At 34.0% G+C, this 19,948-nt stretch overlaps 1 protein-coding gene across 2 annotated transcripts in view; it reads left to right on the plus strand.

The window, feature by feature from the left end:
* The window catches only part of igl (IQ calmodulin-binding domain containing protein igloo), an 838,464-nt gene that overhangs the window by 297,608 nt on the left and 520,908 nt on the right, over window positions 1-19,948 (plus strand). The window lies entirely within an intron of this gene.

Genomic DNA, 19,948 nt, shown 5'->3' on the forward strand with positions numbered 1-19,948 from the left:
TATCTACAGCTAGGCAGAACTTAATTTCAAACTTGTCGGGTTTATTAGCCATGAATTGTGTAAATCTGCACCTCGCCTTTGTTAAAAAAAGTTGTTCATCAATGATTATGTTTTCGTTGGTTATAAAACATGATTGACAATTTGAAAATAAATCTCTCTCAAACCTCTGAAATTAGACACAATTTATTAGTCTGAAGTCTTTGGTGTCTAGGTAACCAGATGTCAAAACGTATAAACCGAAATATTTTTAAAAATCTGTCTCGAGTTACTGTCTTTAAAAAAATTGGAAGTCCCACTTTGTTAACTACAAGCTCTTTAGACTAAAACTGTTTGTCCCAAAATTTCACGAGCTTAGACCAACAAACGCTTTTAATTTTGTTTTTGAAATTTTCCACTCTTGCACTTGAAATATAGATCCGACAATAATTTTTATTTTTGCATATGCTGTGAATCCAGAAGAGCCCTTTAGAATATTTCGTTTAGTTGCTCTACCTCCAACAGAAGTGTTCAGATTGATTTTTTCCCATGCAGTATTATCAGCAGATGTTTCTGCATCAATGATAGATGTCGAAGAATTTTGAAGATATTTATTATCGCTGGCTTCAATATCGGAGTTATCAGTGCTCCTATCACTGGAGCTTCTCGAAGGCGGTTGAAAATTTTTATCTTCACTAGTATCGCTGCCAAAACTAGTTGCTTCTAACTCCGTTTTCTCTTTTATTATTTCCTAGGACATCTTGAACGTCGGACTTAGTTTCGGATAATTGTTCTGGTTCCACTAAATAATCCAAAGCTTGTTGCTAAGATCACGACCACGACTTGACCACATTTTTGAAAATCAATCTGATAGCAGACTGTCATTGACGGATTTTAGACTTCTGCACGACAATGCCAAACCGACAGTAACCAAACAAATACTAGAAATAATATTCTTGGAAAATTATATTGCCAATTGAATGAATTTTAGACGCAAAAGTGAAATTTTTGGAATAACTCACATAAATTAATTCGAGTAAAAATGACCACCTGTCGTCTTTCTATGAATACTATCTCGTAAAACAAGAATTTTTGAATAAATGTAAAATAAAACACTAAAATATACAGAACAGTTTACTTTAAAAAAAATCAAAAAATTACAAAGATATTTTTTAACTTGATTGATTAGATATTAAATTTTGAAAGAGCAAAGTGGTCAAAATGACCACCTTCGTCTTTTTAATGTTAACACTAGAAAGACTCTTCTTTTTATATCTATATTTTCATTTCCTATGTTGACTAGTACTTTCAAATATTTTAATGTTTCAACCTCTTTGAAACTGTGTGCATCTATTGTCAGTTCTGTCATTTCTGTTTTCTTGTTTCCGTTCATGTATTTTGTTTTATATTCATTTATTTTTAGTCCTCTCAGTTTGGCTTCGTTTTCTATTCCTTGAAGGTTTTCTTTAATGCCTTTTTATCTCTTGCTACTATGGTTATGTTGTTGGCATACCCTATTATTATCATTGCATTCTTGTTTATAGTTCCTACGTTTAACAGCTTTTTTATTAGTGATAAAATAAATAGTACCGCCATGCTTTATTTTCTATATATTATTAGTCTGTCTCTAATTATACCTGTCATTACTTTATATGTTAGATTCAGTAAATGATTTGCTTGGTAGTTTTTGCATATTCTACAGTCTCATTGTTTTCACTATAGTTCCTTTCTTCCATTATTCGGGCATTATTTCGTTGCTCCATATATGCTTTATTAGTTTATAAATCTGTTTGTATAGTGCCTCCCCCCGTATTTTATAAGTTCTGCATATATTCCGTCTTTCTTGCTGTTTTCTTGTTTTTAAGTTTGCATATTTTTTCTTTCACTTCTGTATAGTTCAGTTCTTTTTCTTCTTCATCTTGTTCTGTGTTCGTCATTGTTTCTCTTTCTTCTTATCTATCCGTTTCTTTATTTATTTTTTCAAAATACTTCTGCCATTCTTCAGCTTCTATAGCTATATTAGCTGTCCATTTTCGGTTACCTAGTTTTAAGCATTGGTACATAACTAACTTAACAGTTATTTAATAAAAGGGACTATCTTGGCTCCTAAGGGTTTTCGAACCTTTTTCTTGTGTTTTATAACCAACTTTCAAAATATGTTATTGGCATTTAATTTAAACTAAATTCAACGGTGTTTTTATAATTGTTTATAAGTTTAAAAAGTGTAATGTATTTTAAAATTATTTTGTGGACATAAATGTAATTTTTTTAAACCTTTTTTCCCATAGGTAAATATTATATATACCTACGTCTTAATAAAGAAGATAAGCCCTGGATTATTAAACTTATTTAATCAAATTATCTCGACCAACCTGAAAAATTGGTTCTTTTTAAAAAAATCTTAGAAATTAATTCAATTTCGCAAAAACTATTTAACCAATCTGGCCCATTTTTTGCACACAATTTAAACACCCTCAAGTTCAGGTATATCTAAACAAATTTTAATAAATAATAAAAAAGATATAAACAATATTCATAACAGCGATTTTCGTAACTTTTTTGTTTATTAACCGAATAATCTAGCATATCTCATTTTAAGTATCTTTTTTTTTCCAAAAAGCTGTCCGTTAACATTATCTCTAAATAGCCAAGTTTCTAAGTTATAAGCAAAATAATAAGTTCGAATTTTTAATTGTTTATTTAAAAATAGTTCAACTGAAAAAATTGATGAATCCCTAAATGGGATGGGAGTCTTTTTGTATTATCTCACACTACACAATTTTCACTTCGGAAATCATTGTGTAAATCAAAACGTTAAAATAAATATATTGTCAACTAAATTTAGGCTAATTCTCCTTAAATAATGTAAATAGCATCGAAATTAAACAAGAAACTAATTTCAGAACCACACACCTACGGTAATTCAAAATTATTCGTTGACCTTAAAACTTTTTACTAGAAATAAAATCGCAGTTATATTTGAATATGAAGTAAGTTTCCGAGAATAAAGTAAAAATATTCATGGACTACATGAGAAATATGCATATTTTACTTCAGATATCTCCACCGCGAGTTTGCAAAAGTTTTAACTCTGATATTCTAACGCTGGCCTTCTGTATTTTTGCTGTTTTGATACTCAGTTGTTTGTTTTATCAAGGGCACAGCAAGTTTCAATCATTTTAAAAATAAAAGCAAATGAGAAAAATTCTATTCATAGGAGGGTATATCGTTTTTTTAATAACATCTAAGATTTTGTACAATTTGTTTCACAATAAAAACAATAAGTAAAATTATTGTTTGCCGTAGCAATGTCAGAGAGATGTAAGGTCCAGTGACCAAAGCATCACAACACAAATATTGGCTTGTTTACCGGTTGGATGCGTACATACACAGATAAGCGAACACTAATACCGAAAGAAGCACAGATCACAATGGCTGGGCGCTGTTGAAGGCGTAGCTTCCACTACTGTAGGCACTATCAACAGCTTGTTGTCGAACAATAAGTGTGATTTTTTCCCAGCATTCAGCATCCAAGTTTTCTGTATAAAATTCCTAGTTGTAGTCTTTTCGTCCATATATGTTTGGTCCATGTTAATCGTTTGTCCAGATGAATGCCTAGATATTAACTTTTTTCACCTAGGTATTTTCTTACCTTACCTTGTATACATCAGCATCTAAATATAAAAAGGAGACAACGGACGAAAAGAAAAAAATATTGGTTATCTAATTTGGGCAGTGGAACACTTCGATGATTAGCGACAAGACCTGTGTAACCGTGGACAAAAAAAATCGTAGACCTATATAGAGCATTGGAGGAAATAATCGTAAACCTATGTAGAGTACTGGGCGAAAAATCGGTGTCGACCACTAGACGAAAGAACGAAAGCTTATATGTAGCAGTGTATAAAATATTGGGTTCCCCTGTCAAGCAGTGGACGTTCAATTAGTGAATAGAAGAAGGTAACATGAGACGAAAAACAGATTAGCTAAAGAAAAGAAGAAGACGAAAGAAAGGAAAAGAAGAAATGACTCGACTTGTTAGTGAGCGTGACGTCACTCGAACACCTGAGCAGCTGCAAACATTAAAGGATGCCTCTTTTTCCCACGGTCAGTAAAATTTTCCCAGCCCCAAGCGACGCAACATCTACTCGCCTAGGTTAACTTGTGGACATGTACCTCTTCATAGAGTAAATATAATATGTGTAGATTTTGAGGGATTTACTTTAATTCTCCAGAGTTTAAACCAGTATCTCTGATGCTATTGCTGGATTACTATGAGATGCTTCTTCTTCTTCTTGATGTGCCTATCCGTTACGAATGTTGGCGATCATCATGGCAATCTTTATCTTATCTGCAGCAGCGCGGAAAAGCTGCACAGATGTTGTATTGAACCAGATTCTGAGGTTCTTTAACCAAGACGTTCTTCTTCTTTCTGGACCTCGTTTTCCAAATATTTTTCCTTGCAGGATGGCTTGAAGGAGAGTATATCTGGATTCATTTTGCATAATATGTCCGAAGAACTGTAACTTTCGAGATTTGATGGTGGTCAGTACTTCTCGATTCTTATTCATTCTTTTGAGGACCTCCTCATTTGTGACTTGGTCACTCCACGGGATCTTAAGCATTCTCCGATATAGCAACATCTCAAATGCTTCCAGTTTTTTGCACATATCTTCTGCACAAAGGACAGAGAAGACGTAGCATCGCAGCATTCTTACTTTTGTATCAAGAGAGAGGTTGTGACTCTTGAAGAAGGCCCCCATCCGATTGAAAGTGGATCTAGCTTTTCCGATGCGTGCTCTAATCTCCTGGTTGTTGGTCCATTCTTCATTTATTATGGTGCCGAGGTAGTTGTAGTGCGTCACTCTTTCTACAGGGGATTGGTTAACGTAGAGTTGACCTTCTGTTATTCTTTTCTTGCTAATTATCATAAGCTTTGTCTTCTTAACGTTTATATTGAGTCCATATTGTTGACTGTAATACGTGATTTTGTTCATAAGAACTTGTAGGTCTTCTAAGTTGTCCGAAAATACTATGGTGTCATCTGCATATCTGATGTTGTTTAGCCGGCAACCATTTAGTAGAATACCTTTTTCAGTTTTGTGCAAAGCTTCAATAAATATTCTTTCAGAGTACAGATTGAAGATTAGAGGAGATAAAATACAGCCTTGCTTCACTCCACACATGATTGTCACATAGTCAGTGTGTTCACCTTCAACTCTGAGATTTGCTGTCTGATTCCAGTAGAGACCTCTAATTATTTTCAGATCTTGGTTGTTAATTCCTGTTTCTTTTAGTATTTGCATCATCTTAGCGTGCTGTACTCGATCAAACGCTTTCTCGTAATCAACCAGACATGCGTATACGTCGCAGTTGACGTCTCTGCATCTCTGGAATAAGACTTGTACTGAGAACAAAGCCTCTCTAGTACCAACAGCATTTGTGAACCGGAACTGGTGAACATGAGATGCTAGGAAAGCAGTATTATCTGCAAACGTTGCAAGCGTAAGGTTATTGCTTGTTGGTAAGTCAACCGTATATATCAGGTACAAGACCAGTCCGAGCACACTACCCTAAGGTACACCAGATTTGATGGGGTAGAGTTTTGTATATGCTTCACTATACCTTAGTAGATATCTTCTTTCTGTAAGGTACGATTTAAGCAGTTTAAAGTAATTGTAAGTTAAGTTTTTCTTTAACTTGTACATAAGTCCTGTGTGCCACACCTTGTCAAAAGTTTAAGAGGCATCTAAAAAGGCTGCAGTACAGTATTGCTTGTTTTCGAGACTAGTTTTTATTATTGTTGTGTATAATCTGTGAACTTGTTCTAGTGTAGCGTGTTGGTTACAAAATCCTAATTGATGGTCAGGTATAAGACCCTTTTTGTCCAATATTGGTTTAATTTTTCTCAACAAAAGATTTTCAAAAACCTTAGAAATGACTGTTAGTAAACTAATCGAGTTGACATCCTACGGATCTTTACCAGGTTTTTGGATGAGTATAATCTGTGCCACTTTTCATTGCAAAGGAATGTAGTGCAGTCTTAACATAGCATTAAAGATAATAGTGATTATTCTATAGCAATTATGGATTAGTTCTTTTTTTTTTATATATAGACATGACTCTGTCTCTTTTCCAATGTGCCTCCAGTAAGTTGTCGTTCCATTGTTTTCGTGGTCTTCCTACTGATCGTCTTTCCATTAGGAAACCGTCTCTTGCCGTCTTTACTACTCTATTTGTTGTCATTCAGCTTATATGATCGTTCCATTCTACTCTTCTGCCTGGGGTGATTGCGGGGTGGATTAAGTATCTCTGCGGTTACCACAGCCGGTCCCAAGCCGGATAAAATGTGAAGGGTGATTGGCCAGGTTAGCAACCTACCAATCGTAAAAACAAATACTGCTCAAAGAAACAATGTACAGCCTCGGAACCGGGTTAGAGCTTGAAGGATCTTATTAATATATATTGAAGGATATTGAGTTTTATCTCATGTTTTATTATGTGTTTTACTTCTTTAATGTTAAATTGAAAAATTGGTAGTTCCATTTGATATGAAGCATCAAGAAAAGAATGACATGATTCTTCTTATTCTAGACGCACTACTCTGGTAAATGGACGAAATACTTTTGAAAGATGTTCTGCGAATGTCTCGGATTTCTTTGTATCTGTTTTTGCCCATTTACCTTTGACATTTTTTAAAGGAGGTATGGCGTCTTGTGGCCCATTTACGTTTCTCGCTTTTCATAAAGAATAGTTTGTATCTTTGTGCGTGTGTGTTTTTCCACTTTCTCATAAGTTTTTTTCTCTTCAATCAAGTTTTTTGCACTCAGAGAACAATTTATGTTTTCCTTCTATATTATTTATTTAAGACTAGCACTCCATCTCGCCTTTTGTATGGAAGTAGTAAGATATTGTACAGCGTTTTCAATTTGTATTTCTGTTTTGAATGGCAAGTTCATTGATATTTGTTTTGTGAGTTCACTTTGAAATATGTTCCAGTTTGTTTGGTTATTGATTAGGACTGGAAGCTTACTTCTGAGTTTGACTTTGAAGTCTAGATCAATTAGAATGGGAGAATGGTCTGACTATAGCTCCTAACATGATTTTATTGCGCAGTAGTTAAGAGATATACCTTTAATTTCACAGAAATCTAAGAGATCTCATATTTTATTTGGATCTGTAGGCCAATAAGTTGGTTCTCATGTAGATATACATTGTAGGTTGTTCCCCATTATTGATTTCAGTGGTTGTCTTTCCCTTGTTGTAACTATTAGTTTGCAAATTTGTGTGAAAGATAACTAAAGTAGGTATTAAAGTTGTTTTCGTTAATGAATTGGCTAGAAAGACAGTAGGCTGCAGATAAGGTAAGCTTGCCTAGCCAATCTTCAATGACAATGCTAGTGTGGTTTATTGTAAAATTTAATAATTTAAATTTCATTTGTACAAATTAAAACTATTCCAAAACTAAATATACTGTCTCATTATCACTGTGGTGTGGATAAAAAGTCCCTCCTTAAAGTACGTAAAGCAGTTATTCGGTCCAAATTAGATTATGGCAGAATTTTATACATGTCCGCTTATAACAGAGATCTCTGGAATCATTTAACTTTATCCATAGCATACCAGTTCGACTCTATCTAGGTCTATCTGTTTTTATTATGAAGCCGATAAAATAGCTCTCGATGTCTCTTCTAACCACTGAAACCACAGTTTCAACCACTCCCTTATCGCCAAAACCGTCACCATTTCCTTTGAAATCACAGATTTTTTGTCGTTTTGTTATTAAAACTTTTCTATTTAGTTTTTGTTTGCCACTTCGCAGTAATGCGGCAGTGGCGCTACTTATATTTTTAGATATCCCTAAAAACAATCTTATTTTAGTACAGTGTACATAATTGCATTGATTGTAAATAACATTACCTGGCTGCGATTCTTTTTTCACTTACAAATCATATCATACAAATCTGAGTCATCATTACTTATATTTTCAACATTCTTTGGAATGTATTTCTCATCACGTCATTACGTCATCACCATGAAATATTGCCCCACCTTCGGACTCAAATTCCGTTATATTTTAAAGCGTCTCGAGGAGCTTTTCCTGTGTAAGAGGGCGATTCGACATATCCTCACAATAACGTTACGGACAAAAGGCACAATCAAACACTGGCCAGTGACTAAATCTATAGTCAGATACTTGACTTTCACAATAAAATGTAGTGTGAGTAAAGCCGCGCACATTGCTAATCAATACTATCGCGCAACCTCAACAACTGGAAGCGGTTATTTTGAATATTCTGTATGGTTGTAGGAAGGCTATATATCGGTTATTAACAAGAACTCATAACACCCTTTCTCGAAAAATAAAACCTATGTTTTTTTTACCAATTACAATAACAAGAGACATTAACTTTACATTCACAAGACGCATTGTCTTCTCTCCAATTCCTCCTTGAATTATGAGCCCCATTAAACTAACACCCAAAGAATTAATGATAAAAGCATTTTTTTTAAATTAGATACAATAATCGCTTTGACTTACTATTATACACCGATGCTTTCAAAGAAAATTCGGGTTTGGCTGTTTAGTCATCTCAAAAAAAAATCTCATTTGTACATCTTTTTTTTCTCGTTTGTGTATACCGTGCATACTGAAGTATTGCATAGTATCATTTATACAGGCTCTCTAGCTTCTATTTTATGCGTTCAGGAATTATTTCACGACAAACGAAGAAATACATATTGAGGAGGAAGAAGAGCAGAATTCATTAAGGAAATTAAAGAATAGAAAATCACCAGGAGAGGACAGAATGCCAAATAAACTCCTACAGTACGGGGGACCAGATCTGACTAAACAACACTAAAACAAACAACCAAAGTAATAACAAATAAACTTAATGAAATTATAATACTAGCAGAAGAACAACAAGGTTTTCGGTCGGAAAGATCATGCACCAACGGTATATTTATATTGAGGCAAGTGCGAGAGAAATTAGAATACAACAAACCACCAGATTTATGTTTCTTGAACCTTAAGAAGGTATTTGACAGGGACAAATTAAAGAACGTAATCCACTTATTCTACGCAAGAAAGACACCTCTAGGAATAATCGAAACGGTCGAAAATACCAGCCAAAACAATACAATAAAAGTAAAAGTAGGAGAAAAGCTAACTGACCCAATTACAGCTGGCAATGGGATAAGACAGGGAGATTCACTGAGTCATCTATTGTTTAACCTGATCATGGATGAAATAATAAAAAAGTAAGAATTAACACAGGATACCAAATGTGAGAAAAACTACTTAAAATAATCTGCTATGCAGACGACGCAATACTACTCTCTCAAAGTAAAGACGATTTACAACAACGTATGCTGCACCAAATTAATATAACCGCTGGAAAATTTAACATGTTGATTTTACAAAAAAAAAAGGTAAAATGCATGGTTATAACTGCAAATTGACCAAGATGTAAATTGCAGCGTAGAGGTCAGATAATAGAACAAGTGATGGAGTTTAAATGTCTAGGCATAACACTATCCATTAACGGAAAGCTCAAAACAGAAATGGAGGATTAAGTGAATAGAGCCAACAGAGCCGCAGGTTGCTTGAATAAAACAATATGAAGAAATAAAAATATCAGGAAAAAAATGAAAGGCAGAACTGATAAAACAGTTACCAGACCAATAATGACACAGGCGGTAGAAACACGACCTGACACAGAGAGGACAAAAAGAATGTTAGAAACAGCAGAGCGGAAATGTCTTAAAAAAGTTAATAGTAAGACATTATGGTAAAGATATATGATGAAGATCAGGATGGATCCAGACGGAGGCACACTGAAAAATAGGCAGTCATGTCTACATAAAAAGAAGAACAAGTAGAAAAGAGAATTATTTTCAATTACCCCCTTGTCAAAAAAAAACCAATAATCTTACCACCACCTTTCTACATTAAAAACTAAGCTTACCTTTATATGCTCACATTGCTATGCCTGGTAATGAAAAATAAACAGATGAACGATATGAATAAGGAGAATAAATTTTAAATTCAATTACCGATAGTGAACCGTAACATCAGGACAAAAAAATCATGAATTGTTGGAGTTTGAAAAAGTCAAAACAAAAAATACGCTAAAATATCAGTTAATGAAAATGAAAAAGATTAGGACCTAGTATTTAACTTTGGAAAAGCTAATAAAAGATACTACTCATAAATTTAATCTAGAATACAAATTACTGCCATACAAATAGTAGCATAAAGAATAAACTTAAAACCCTTGCTTTGGAATTTTCGCAGACTAAATTATTTTAAAATCAAATTAAAACTGTAAATTTTCATCAACACTTAGTAAATAGCTAAAATCATGTTAACAATATTAACTCTTTGAATTATTCATGTAGAGCTTACAGTATTGTGGTGGGTTTAATTTTAATAGTGTGAGAAATGCTGGAGTAAAAATTGAATTTTACTTTTATTCGATTTGCAATGAAATAAGTTTAAAAAGTAAAGTTTAAGCCCCGAAAATATGAACTTTATAAATAATGTTTATGGATCAAAATAACTAGCTTATTTTTGCCAAAAATATTTACTCGGATGTCGAAATTTTCTTAGCCGAGAGTTGGATACTAATTATTGTTACGTACATATTGAATCCGATATCCAAAAAAGTTATTGCTATCATAGTCTATTTGTTAACATATCTTGTTACAGTTTTGGCTACTCTAATCTCTGATACATAGACAGATCTCTGATACATAGACAGATAGACAGAATAATCCTTCCTCTGCGAATAGCCTCTATCTACCTATGCTAATACTGTGACCCCCAGTAACGTTGAATTTATAACACGTGTTCTTGCATACAACCATCTACTTGCAATTTGATTTGTTTATATCTTTTAAACAAATCGCCATTGTAATTGCTTAGTAGGACGTATTGTTGACTGGTCCTTCTATATGTAAAAATGCATTCAGTATAACCTCTTTGAATTTTATAACATATTCCACACTCCGGACGAGAAGGTGCAGTACCGTTTGCGTTCTATACGCATACTGTTCCTGACACATCGAAGTCTTCAGTATGCATAACATCAGACTGACCGGCCGTAGGTACTTAGCTTTTTCTGATTAGTTTTAACAGGTTTATATATAAAAGCAATCGTTTGAGCTTCTATGCTTTTGGTATATAGTTCAGTACTAAGCTAGTCTATAATATTTAGGCCACTCTGCTGCTACGTGTCCAGTAGTATTAGTTGTGTTGTAATCTCAGGAAATTGCACCCTAACAAGTTCTTTCATGACCGCTTCGATGTTCTGATTGTATTTACCTGACTTCTTTTAGAGTGGGGAAATATTTATCTAGAGATCCTTTAAGAGAATTTTATGGAGCCTTGACAGTTATTCAGTAAATTCTTTCTCCCCGTGATGCCTTCTACACGATTTTCTTTTTAGCCTTTTTAGTTGCTTACTATATGTAGTCATAGCTTTTCGATAATCGCCCCACTCGTCTGATATTTTTGCGAAATTAAAGTTTAATTTAAATTATGTCCTTTGATTTAAAAGGTTTTAATTCTACCAGGGCAATTTCTTGTTAAAGTTGTAACGATGTGCCTCGCCTCCGTGATAATTAATAAACGCCACAAGAGATAATTGAGTTCCACTAGAGTGCTGATCTAGTGAGAACACCCCCAGACTTCTGGATATTGACTGGAGACTAACCGTCTCGGATTTTCGTCAGAGTTTTGATCTGATAACAACTCCACTGACCCTAGGGTACTGACTAAAGGCCAACTGCTTCTGCTAAAGTGTTGATCTAGTGACAGTTATGTACCAGGTCTTAGAGGATTGATCTGAGACAGACCTATTCTCTACCTTGGTTTAGCATTGATTAGTCGCTGTCCGCTCCTCGACGGACCGAGTGTTGATCGGCCTGTTTAATATATATTCCTTCTACCCGTCCTTTTCTGTCTTCGCCGCATGTTTATTAATACACCGTAAGTTCCGTGTCAATTTTATGACATTAATATATTTTTATTTTAATTTAAAACTGCATTCTACTGAGTCTGTTGTCTAAAAGAGCTACGCGTCACAAAGTGAAGACATTATCTTCGAACAAATTTTTTGCGAACGCCGACATAACAACCACTTTAAATTTGTCGGCGGTTATGTCTAGGTCCAGTGTATGCGTTATCATCCCCTTAACTCTACTGAAACCATATTCTAGGTCTACTAGATATGCTTTCCAGTCAGGTTTACGAGGGTTACGATAAGTTTTCCACGGGTCACTTAACAGTTAACAGTGTAGTCAAGGGAATCGTGGCTATTGTTATATCAATTACCTCCTTTCGTTTTCAAGGTACGAAAGTTGGTTTAGTTCCTACGTTTAGTATGTCTAAATTATGTTTCATAACAAACAGTAGTAATGACTAACTTTTTGCTTTGATGTTTGTACTGCCTCACGTCAGATGGTGCACATATGCATCACAGCCAATATTTTAGTCCATTTTTCCTGCAATCTCTTAGTAGCCATTCCAAATCCACATGAAAGGTATGGTAATCCGAGAATTCTCTCCTTTATACTTCTTTCCTCTATGGTCTTCATTTTTACCGTCGTTAATTTTCTAGACCAGAAATTTATCAACAACACTATTTTAATATGTACTTTTACTATTAAATAGGTCCATGGGATATTGACTATATATAAGCATTTCACAGATATCTAATATACCCCTTATTTGGCATTTATACAGTCAGTACTATTTTATCAAAGCTATGTTGAATCTGCTCATAAAAACAATCTTCTTGTTCTTGTAGTTCCTTCTCCTATCGGAGGTTTGCTATCATCACAGCTATCCGTACCTTATTGGCGGCTGCTCTGAAAAGATCCACTGAGCTGCAACTATACCACTCTCTTAGGTTTCTTAACCAGGAAATTCTTCATCTTCCTATGGATCTTTTACCCTTGATTTTACCTTACATTATGAGCCTTCTCTCTCTCTTGTCGTTTCCTCATTGCTGAGGATCGTGATTTCCTACAATGCGGGCTGTCAATTCTCTCCATCTCTTGCGATTTTGGGCTGCTCTCATGGACTCGGAAAACGTCTCTCCAGTGGCTTTCTGTACTTGATCTGACCATCGGATAGGTGAGCGTCCTCTGCCTCTACGTCCTTCTACGTTTCCGCACATGAGCCTTAATATCTCATATTTCGCACCTCTGGTAATGTGGCCTAAATATTCCAGCTTTCTTGTTTTGATGTACTTTATGACCTCGCAATCCTTTTGTAGCCTTCTTAACACTTCTGCGTTTGTGACTCGTTAAGACAATAAATTCTGCCAAAGTTGCCTTACTAGGCTGAAGGACGCATAGTCCTCACTACATCGGCAGTCCATATTTTTGTATACCTATTAGCACAGCTTACCCACTGGGTCCCTGCCCTAAACTTTATTTTATGAAACTACGGATGTTAATTCGATTCTGGCTTTTAATAGGTGCCTCATTCTCTGCTTATTTCAGGTTATTAATGATTACATCTGTTTGAGCCTGATCTAGTTAAATATCAGAATGGAGTCTGTATACCACCTTCATCCTGATTACTTTTGTGACATTCCTATATGACCTAGTTTGCTCGTTGGAATTCCTTGGTTTTATAGAGTCTGTGGAAAAGATGTGATGGTATTGTCTCGAGGTTTCGTTTTACTTTTAGAGTTTTTCACTACTCCTGCTTTGATTGTAGATGAATTTGCGGTGTTTAATGTTAAAGCAGCTATTTTTGGCGCTTTTTTAATCCTCTATTAAGCTTCAGAGAAATGTTACTAATGGTTCAGAATCTATTCCTTTCTTTTGGAATACCTTCTGTCTCAGTATTTGGAGCAGAGACCTAAATACTAAGTGTTAAGTCTTACGAGTTGGGTCAAAATAGTGTCAGGCACGGCAGCATGCTTTTACCGTACTAAAGCTATAATTTCTCAAAGTTCACCAGTTCTTTAGGGAATCACCAAGCCAACAATTGTTCACCCTACTATGCACGTCTTAGCACGATGCCGAAGGTGTTATACCTTGTGATTGGGGAGCTCTATGGTTCCAAAACAAATATAACCATATGATGAGTCAGTTGTGGTGCGTCTGTCTGTGATTTGTCCATTGATCATGATGCACTTGTATATGGTGATAACAATATTTTTGAGGAGAGCATTGTTCTTTTTTCAGTTGTGTTTCCAGTATATTTTCTCCTCTTAGTTTTCTAAATTTTATATTTTTATAACAACAATTATGTATTTCTTCTAATTTTTTTTTGGTCCTGTAAATTCTACTCCCTTTTTTATCTGATTTGCTCAAATTTAAATATAGATAAAGTGCTATTGCAGTTTCTTACTCTTTGTAATGTGAAAGTAGTTATTACGACTACACATATTGTAGTTATTATTAAGATGCAGAAGTGTTGACTATTCGACAGATTTTTAAAAGTTGACAAAATAAATAAGTACCGAAGTTACTTTTGAAATATCCTCTACTTTCCTGAATAAACAACCGTGGTTCTTTAAAATAATATTCAAATGTTTCATTATACAAAATAAAATGAATCGATATATGGCACACTATTTGCTTTGAGATTGGTCAATTCAGATTATACAAAAAATAAAAAATTTATAGTGCTTTTGCACATATTCCAGAATATGAAATCATCTATGAATATATTGTAAACACAAAATCATATTATTGCTCAATTTATTTTGACCTATATCGATGACAATTCATACCGGAAATTCCGGTATATCGTTGATGCAGAGCATTTGTTGGACGCAATATGTGGTTATAGCATTAATAAACCTTTATGAATTTTATAGACAGATTATTCAAAAGTTATTCATTTATAACTAAAATTGTAATTTAAAATTTGATCAGTACGCGGTAAAAAAAATAGCAATATCAAGTATGTGAAAACTGTATACTGTGTGTTACAAAATATATTAAAACAGTATAACTAATAACGATATTTCTGAGGGGTTTAACAAAATGTTTTAATACAATTTTTATCGAATGAACCGTTATCTTCATATTCGTAAGTATGGTGATAAAAATATACCATATATGTTTAAATATAAATGGTGGGTAAATCCACCAAATATGCTTTTTATTGTCTTATTTAAGACATTCAAAACGCCATCTCGTCCAAAAAATTTGCGTCATATGTGTCCATAAACATGAAGGGTGCATTTGATAACACACCATTGGTATTATCGCTGCCACAATAAGCCGAGGTAGTCTTTTTTAATGTGGTTGCTATTGGTTAGATAGTCAAGCAGACTTAAGAGATGAATCGCATTAACTTCACTATGAATATTCCGGTAAATCGATGGTTTAAATCATGGCTAGAAAATAAAAAGGCTAACGTTTAAAATCTTAATGGATATGCTACTTAGACTAAAATGTACTTGGTGTATGAAACTGACCTATGGATTAGCAATACGGCGAGAGATGGGGACTTTCGGCACGATGTTACTCACTCCTTAGATGCCGGGCGTATACCGTGCATGCTTAAAAACCAGAACCTAGATAGATGTTTTAACAATGCTAAAAAGATAAGTATTTCGGGCTCGGGGTTATGCAGACCATTTATAGTGGGTACAGTTTTACATGTTAGTTACTGTGATTGAATGTAATGTCTAAAATATAGTAACTACTTGATCTTTAAAAGTGAGTCTTTCTGTATATCCTAAAAAACGACGCCTTACACAAAGATTGGAGCAAATTAAACATTCAATCTTCGATCATAACAAAAAAAGCATAATTATTCTTAAAAGAGGTTAAGTTATTCTTAAGAGAAAACCTGTGTAAAATATGCACCTAGTAAATATCATCACTACAGTAACGTGCCGTAATTTTTTATGAAAACATGGGGCCTGGAGCTTGAATAATCTAGAGGTGACAATAGTAGTCAGACCCACAACTACGTATGCTGCGCTGAATAGATGAAACAAAATCCCTTGGAAATACCCCTGTAATATGTTTTAGGAGAACGGTCAGCAATAGATTTTTAATAATTGTCAAAAAGTTGCTTAACTTAGCCAAAATATTTATTGCCCTAGAATGCACTGAAAACTCTAAAATCTGCAACTTATGAAACCAGAGTGAAACTGCAAGTCGTTACTGAAGCGACTATCGTAGTACAGCAAAGTAACTTTGATATATATGTGCCAGATAAAAAGGAAATTTTTGGTAATGAGAGTACTTGTAGTCGTGTAAAAAAAATTTTCCTTGCAGATTGAATTTCACTAACTTGTATTTCATTTGAGTAAGTTTCATTTCTCATGATGTGACCCAAATATTATAATTTCCTTTGTTTTATGTTGTATATTATTTATTTTCTATTAATTTTGTTATACAAGAAATATTATGCATATTATGGGCCAAATTCTATTATCAAGAAATATGCATATGGGCCAAATACATGCAAAAACTCTTTGATGATAATAGGTCCGAACAACCTTCGTATATGTAATGACCACTTACCAATCACATCGATTAAAGTAGAAAAAGCAATATCACAACTAAAAGGTAGCAAAGCTGCTGCACCTGACAATGCATATGCTGAACTCATAAAGCTATTTAACACCAACGGTACTTAACGACTAACAAAAATATTCAATAGCGCATATATTTAAACGGAGTTATGCCAAGATCATGGCTAAAGTCAACGTTTATTGCTCTACCACAGAAAACAAAATTCGTATCCTGCTATGATGTCCGGACCAAGTTATTTCCAGAAATCATACATTAAAGGATATATAGACTATGCGAAGAAAAAATCAGCCGTACACAATTTGGTTTTCGGAACGCAGTGGGTACGAGAGAGGCTCTTTTTAGCATACAAGTGCTATTTTAACGATGTAGGGATGTGAATTGTGATATTTGTGCATGCTTTATTGATTACCATAAAGCATTTGATACAGTCAAACACGACAAGCTGATGGAGATATTAAGAAATATTGAAATAAACATATACTCTGAGGAAATCCTTCAAGAAGCAGAAGATATTGAAGCCGTAATTCGAATTAACGGAGAATATATCACTAACATTAGATACGCGGATGACAAGGTGCTATTCGCTGACATTTGTAAAACCCTTCAGGAGTTAATGAATAGAATCACAAAAGTGAGTCGATATGGACTTTGACTGAACATTAAGAAAACAAAATGTCTGATGATCTTTAAAAAGGACAGCAAATTAAAAGAATCAGTGTGAATGGTCAACCAATAGAAAGAGTAAAAACATACACCTACCTTGGTACAAACGTCAATGAAAATTGGGAATAGAGAAAGCAAGATCTGCATTTCAAGAAATGGCTAAGCTATTCAAGTATTCAGCAATAAGCTATTCAGTAACCATTATAATCAGGTTACTACGATGTTATATCTTTCCTATACTGTTGTACGGAGTTGAGTCGTCGACTCTCACAGTCGCTACCTGTAAGAAAATTGAGGCTTCCGAAATGTGGCTTTATGGTAGAACCCTGAAGATATCCTATACTGACCACGTTACTAACCAAGACGCTTTATTGAAGAATGCAGAAAGAAAAGAGTTGTTTACCACAATAAAAACAGCTAAAATTGAATACCTAGATCACATCATGAGAAACAGTGAAAGGTATGGGTTGCTGCAATTAATTCTCTAGGGAAAAGAAGAAGGAAAACGAAGACCAAGAAGGCGAAGAATTTCCTCGCTTTAAAATCTGCGTACGTGCTTCAACACAACAACCACAAATCTTTTCAGAGCCGCAGTTTGCAAAATGCAGATTGTCATGATGGTCACCAACATCCGAAACGGATAGGCACTAAAAAAGAAGAAGAAGAAAAAGTATTAACGATAATAAAAAAAAATGTGCATCTTGGGACACTCTTTCTTTTTATAAAGAGTAAACGAAATAATGAAATTATCGTTTAGAAATTTCGGCCGACATTGTAGCATCTGTATTATCTAGATATATGTTTCTGTTTTCAGTTTTATATTTATAACAGATGAAGCTGTAGCTTAAATGACATTCAATGATAAAATAAAACAAAATGTAAGAGATTGGACAGATATGGATACACAGTATTATTACTATTAGTAACTGCTAGATAGAGGATAATAATCATAAACCTTTAGAAATGAAAGAATAATCTTAACAAGTAGACGATGATAGACTTCAAATTTAAAATAATTACGACTAAAGAGGAAAAGGACGCTTAGATATAAGCAAATTATGATAAGTTTTTGTGCAATGTGATGTGATGTGATGTGAACCGATCTACACTCAAATGCAAAGACTCGATCCATGATATATTTCTCATTTATTGCGAGTTTTAAATCTTAGAAACTTGTTACATGGCATATATAAATTAAGAGAAACCCTCGTATCAATAAAATTATTAATTTATTTAGTATTATTCTTAAATTTTTTTATGACATTTCTAATAAACAATAGGAATTTATGTTTTTGTCAACAATTTAAGTTCGATAAGCGATAAGAAATTTATTTGTTATGGTACAGATTTTAACAATCAGACCAATTTGGTATTAAAACGTTTTGATTTTACAATTTTTAATTGTATTAAAATGACATTACCAACAAAGAATCCTGCAAGAGCTAGGGTTTTAGTGCAAGATGATTGTAACCAATATTATGCCGCTCAGGTACTAGGTATGTGCTGTTAAAAGAGCCATTTAGCGATTCTATCAAAACAGCAGCTACACAAGATGGTCAGGATCAGGCAGTCAAAGAGCAAGATCCGGACGCAATGATCAATTTTTGGTTTCTCCGTGTTTAAAAAATAGATATCTAACTCCAATTGAGCTGGCAAATCGCCTGAATGAAATAAGAAATGTGGATGTAAGTAGGTGAACTCGAAAATTTAAATTAATTTGACATATTGGAATAATGTTTTGATCTTAGATGAGTCCAGTTTTTGCTTGAGGTCACCAGACAGTCACGAAAAAAACTACAAAAACAATGAGAACTTGTGGCTGAAGATTTTTTGATAAGAGCCTTTTTTAAAACCGTTTTGGATGAGATAGTTTCCGCGCCATTCATAGGACCTAATTTTAATTTATTGGACGGAAACGCTCATCCCTACCACGCTAAAATCGTCAACGAATACTGAGAAGACGTGGGGATTGTCCGTATAAATTGATCAGCTTCCATCTTCGATATTAATCCAGTCGAAAATCCATGGGGCACACTGCGAAGATGAATTCTTCTGAAAGTTTGGCTACACCGCCCAAACAAATTGCCTTCGCTTGGTGTGGCTTTGTATTTAAACTTCATATTAAAAGTTAATAATTATCACAATACCAAGACATATGCAGGCTGTTATAAGGACCCGAGGAGGAAATACTGGGTATTAATAATAAATGACATAAACATTATTTTCTTTTAACTAGTTTATTCAACAGAGCTACTTTTTAAGACTTTTGTGATTCATGGTATACTGCCAACTACAGAAATTACATTTTCCTTATGGCTTATTTTAAGGTTATTTTCCTCTCCAGATCTGTAAAGTAGACATCCAAGATATGTGATTGGACACTAAACATTTTACCATTTGAGTTATACTCCCTGTAGTTTTAAAACTTGCCTTATAATGATGTGTAGCCGATTTATAGGCCATAGTCTTTAACGTTGGATAGAAAGATTAAAATAATTCTAAAACTAGCATTTTGTTAATTTTTATAAAAGCGTTAATAAATATAGTAAAGTTATTTCTCTTAATACGCAATAGATAAATGATGGATCTATTCTTGCAATGCTTTCTTGTATTTTTGTATGTATCTTCTGAATAATACTGTTACGATAGATAATGACGTGTCATATGACTCAAAACTGTAAACATATTTATTACTAATATCTTTTCTATTCAAGTATTTTCTGGATAATAAATATACCTGCCGGCAGAAACCTCTAGAGCCATGGGTCCCCCTACGAATTAAAAA

This window comes from Diabrotica undecimpunctata, chromosome 1 (genome assembly GCF_040954645.1).
Source record: "Diabrotica undecimpunctata isolate CICGRU chromosome 1, icDiaUnde3, whole genome shotgun sequence".
NCBI lineage: Eukaryota > Metazoa > Arthropoda > Insecta > Coleoptera > Chrysomelidae > Diabrotica > Diabrotica undecimpunctata.